Genomic DNA, 4,828 nt, shown 5'->3' on the forward strand with positions numbered 1-4,828 from the left:
GATCTGAGTCTTTAGGAATTCTCTTACTCCCAATGATTTTACTCATCATAGCGTGCCGCGACTTTCGTTAGTTCATGGGGGGAAAAGGTAATTACCCCTAAAAAAAATTAAAAGTAAAACATCCATGATATATTGATATCTAATGGGCCAGCTTAATGAATGATGCGTTAGTGAATGGTTGATGCCTTGATGGTTGAATGAATCAATAGTGAGTGATGAATTGCAATTTACAATTACTTAGGGTACTTAGTAAATTAACATGTGTACAATATACATGAGCAGAACAGATTTTATACATGCCAAGTGGGTGGGGACTGTGTGGTGTGGGGAGAGGGTCATGGTCAATTGTCAAAGGTGAGGGTAATATTTAATAAATTTGGCAAAGTGCCAAGTGGAGTTTGCACTTTGCAAGAGTCAAAGATCTTTCATCTTTATTACTTAATAAATTGTAATTTTTATTTTTGTTCAAACTTCTATACTCGAATTCAATTTATTTATTTATTCTTTTGACATCAATGTGATTATAAATAATTTTATTGACTATTCTTTCTCTCTCTCTCTCTCTCTCTCTCTCTCTTTTTTAAAAAAACATTGTCATTTTTTTTTTAATAATGTTTTCTTTATACTTTGGGATTGGGCCAAGTGACAACAACTTTCACTAGAATTTTTGCCACTATCAGGTACGTTATTTGTTATTGTTTGTTCTTTTTATTAAGACATTGTTTGTTAATTTGTTAAATTAATAGCTATTGGAATATGCTAATAATTTTATTAGAATATCATTAGAGTATGTGTCATTAGGCCATTAGTTGTTTAGTGTGAAAAGTCTTAACACTAATAGATAAATAAATTTTTCAGGTTCCCGAAAACTCTTAGATTACAACATGAGTAAGTAAAAAATAATTGATGCATTTTTTAAGAAAAAATATGCTAATTCAAATTTTAAAATGTCTTCCTCAACATCTAATCATCAAACATCATATCTTGAGCAAGTTGCTTCTAAGATGCCAAGAATTGAATCTCAAAAAGTTGAGTTAGTTAACATTTCTACTCTACAACATGATCCAGTGTTACATCCTCAAAAGTGGGAATATCCTGTTAGTCAAGAAGATGAAATTAGACATGCTTATCTTAAAGACGGTCCATATAGATTCATTCCTCCTAATAGTTTTGGATATCCGTTTTTAGGAAAAGAAAAAAATCATCGGAGATTTCAATCATCTTGGTATAAAATGTTTCATTGGTTAGAATACTCTCCTACAAAAGATGTTGCTTATTGTTTACCCTGTTATTTATTTTGTGAAAAGCCAACAAGACGGTTTGGAGCAAATGCATTTACTATTGAAGGATTTCGTAATTGGAAGAAGGTTAATGATGATATGAATTGTGCTTTTTTAGTCCATATGGGAAATGGGCCATGTTTGCCTCATAATAATGCTGTTAAGTATTGTGACACTATGAAGAACCAAACCAATCTCAACATATTGATATGGTGATAGATAAGCAAACTTCAGAAGAAAAATTGAATAATCGATTGCGATTGAAGGCTTCAATCGAGTTTATTCGGTATTTAATATCTCTCAATGATGTGCTCTTAGAGATCATGATGAAGGTCCCGATTCACAAAGTCGTAGCAATTTTCTTGAGTTGATAAAACTTATCTCCATTTACAACGAGGATGTTGCTAAGGTTGTTTTAGAAAATGCTCTACAAAATGCTAAATATACTTCACATTATGTCCAAAAAAAGATTCTACATGTCTTGACAAAGAGGGTACGAGATGCGATTCGTGAAGAAATTGGTGATTCAAAATTTTGCATTATTGTTGATGAGGCACAAGATGAGTCTAAGAGAGAACAAATGGCTATTGTTTTGAGATTTGTTGACAAATATGGATTTATATAAGAACGCTTCTTTGATATTGTCCATGTTAAAGATACATCGGCATTGACTTTAAAAAATAAAATATCTGATGTTCTTTCTCAATATTGTCTTGATATTCAAAGTATTTGTGGACAAGGGTATGATGGTGCTAGCAATATGCGAGGTGAATGGAAATGATTGCCAGCATTATTTCTTAGTGATTGTCCTTGTGCATGCTATGTTCATTGTTTTGCTCATCGATTACAATTAGCATTAGTTGTTGCGTCTCAAGAGGTAGTTTCTGTTCATAAGTTCTTCTCAAATTTGAATTTCATTATCAATGTGGTTAGTGCTTCATGTAAACGTCATGATGATCTACAAGCAGCTCGAATAGCAGAAATCGCACATTTGATAGCTGTTGATGAACTTGAAACTGAAAAATGAGCTAACCAAATTGGCACTTTGAAATAAGCTGGTGATTCTCGATGGGGTTCTCATTTTCATTCTATTTGTAGCCTAATAAGGATGTTTGGTTCTACTTATTCAGCGCTTGAAAATATTATCAAAGGAGGGTCTACTTACTCTCAACGTGGAGATGCTAATGCTATTTATAAAATGATTACATCCTTCAAATTAATATTCATTTTATATTTGATGATGGAAATCATAGGTACTACCAATCATCTTTGTCAACATTTGCAGCAAAAATCTCAAGACATCTTGAATGCTATGCAGTTAGTTTCTAGTATAAAAACATTCCTCCAAAAATTGAGAAATGAAGATTAAGATAATTTGCTTGATAAAGTAGTTTCTTTCTCCAAGAAATTTGAAACTGACATTCCATATTTGAGTGCTCGTTATGTTGAAGGTCGAGGTTGTCATCAACGAGATCACATCACGGTGGAGCATTATCATTTTGACATATTCAATGCTGCTATAGACTTTTGAAAATAATTTATTGACTTCTAATTTAAACCAAATGTGTGTGTTTGTGTGCAAACAAATATCTTAAATGCTGAATTTAAATAAAGCAAGATATTTATTACGAAGTGGAAACTCTATGAAGAGAAAAAAAACCATTCTAGGGCAGCCAAACCCAGGAAATCCACTATCCAAAAACAAAGTTAGTTACAAAACACTTGTACTCACATAACCCTATGCAGTAGTCATACCTTTAACTCTGACGTGTAGCCCAACAAGAACGCTTCCCAACCAGATCTTCCACCTGAAGGGGTTTTTTATGGATTCCTTTACCCTAGGGCCGACCCCTAAGATAGACTTCACACGAACAACTTAGCACACACTGGCAACGGCTAAAGAGCTAGCGGATCTTTGATTCTCCCTAAATATCATCTCAAAGCACTATGGAATTCACCACCGAATTCTGCACAAAATACTAGCCTATAGCCCCTTATTTATAGGTTTCAAGAGACCTAAAAAACTGCTGGATTCGGACTCTGGCTGGCGAGCGTCTAGACGGATGTTAGTCACGTCCGGACGGTTTTCTACGATATCCTTTCAGAACCAGCGTAATTCTATCTTTATCAGGTTCACGTTCGGACGGTTAGACCCCAGCGTTCGGACGGTCTTCGCTAAAATCCTTTCTGCGTTCGAACGGAACTTTGGAATATTCTGAACTACTGGACATCGTCTGAGCGTGTTGCCACGTCATCCGGACGGCTTGCAGAGACTTCCCAAACAGTGTCGACTTCTGAAAACAAACTCATTGTTGAATACTGATTGACCTAGCGTCCGGACGGTGTTGCTCTGACGTCCGGACGTCTTCAATGTTTATCTGTGAGACACTGCGGGGCGTCCGAACGCCTTCAAATGGCCCGTCTGAACGATTGCACAGGAACCGATTGATTTGCCCTGGAATTTGCAAGGACTCTTCATGAATATCTTCAAAATACTTGTGATCAGTCACATGCTTTGATTTGAACATTTTCTGAATACATGAAGATTCTGAATTTGAGAACCGATCATCCTGTTAAATCGCAATCATTACATAAAATGTTTTTGTCAACCAGAATGTTGCCAATATAAAATACTAACAAACTCCCTATTTAGCCATTCTGGGACAAAAAACACTTGACCGGTTTAGAAATACATTACCGATCCAAAACAAAAATACTCTCCATTTTTGTCACAAAAGGACAAAGGGTAAACAGAGTATAAAGAAAACCACAATTACCAAAATTCAAAACAACAAGAATAATAGTAAAGTGTTTCAATAAAAACTCAAATCAACATAAGAGGAAACCTAAAGACCTTAAGATATCACATATTCTAAATTTGAGCCACTTCGGCTTTTTGCTCTTAAAGCTGGGAAACCATAGACTGAAAAGTTTCAGTCACTTGAGTCTTCTTGCCCGAAATTGATCATCCGCAGAAAGAAATCCTCTAGACAAGTGGTCTGCAAGATGATAAAGAAGATTCACTCCTGAATCTCTAGCTTGTGCAGATCTAGAGGAAAAGGTTACGGAAGACTCTATATGAGCAGGAGGAATTAACTCATCTAAAATTTAAGATCTCTGGAACATATGATTTCAATATTGATCTATTTTTCAAAGAGCCCTCTATCTGACACTATGCTGGAAGCCACTGGACAACATATTCTTGAAAATATTTAAACAGAAATTTGGTATGCACTAGGATTTATGAACCAAAATCCTAAGCATGGTAAGACTGCACCTATACTAGGTAAGTCTACTCCCTCTCAAGAGGTGAATGATCTCATCCTTTCTGACCCAACCCTGGTGTACCCGTTGTAGATGTGATCGGGTATTGCTCATACTGTCCATTCTCCTCAGCATCCCTTGTAACAAGCTCAGCAACCTTTCATAGGCATGGTTGCTATCGGGCTTTTGCGGCTTTTTCTTGTAGTGCCTTGATGTGTTCTTCGGAATAGACCGATGTTGTTGCCGCTGATGCCATGGAACCTTATGTCCTGCCGAAGGTAGAG

Source organism: Alnus glutinosa, chromosome 2 (assembly GCF_958979055.1).
Source record: "Alnus glutinosa chromosome 2, dhAlnGlut1.1, whole genome shotgun sequence".
In the NCBI taxonomy this organism is placed as follows: Eukaryota; Viridiplantae; Streptophyta; class Magnoliopsida; order Fagales; family Betulaceae; genus Alnus; species Alnus glutinosa.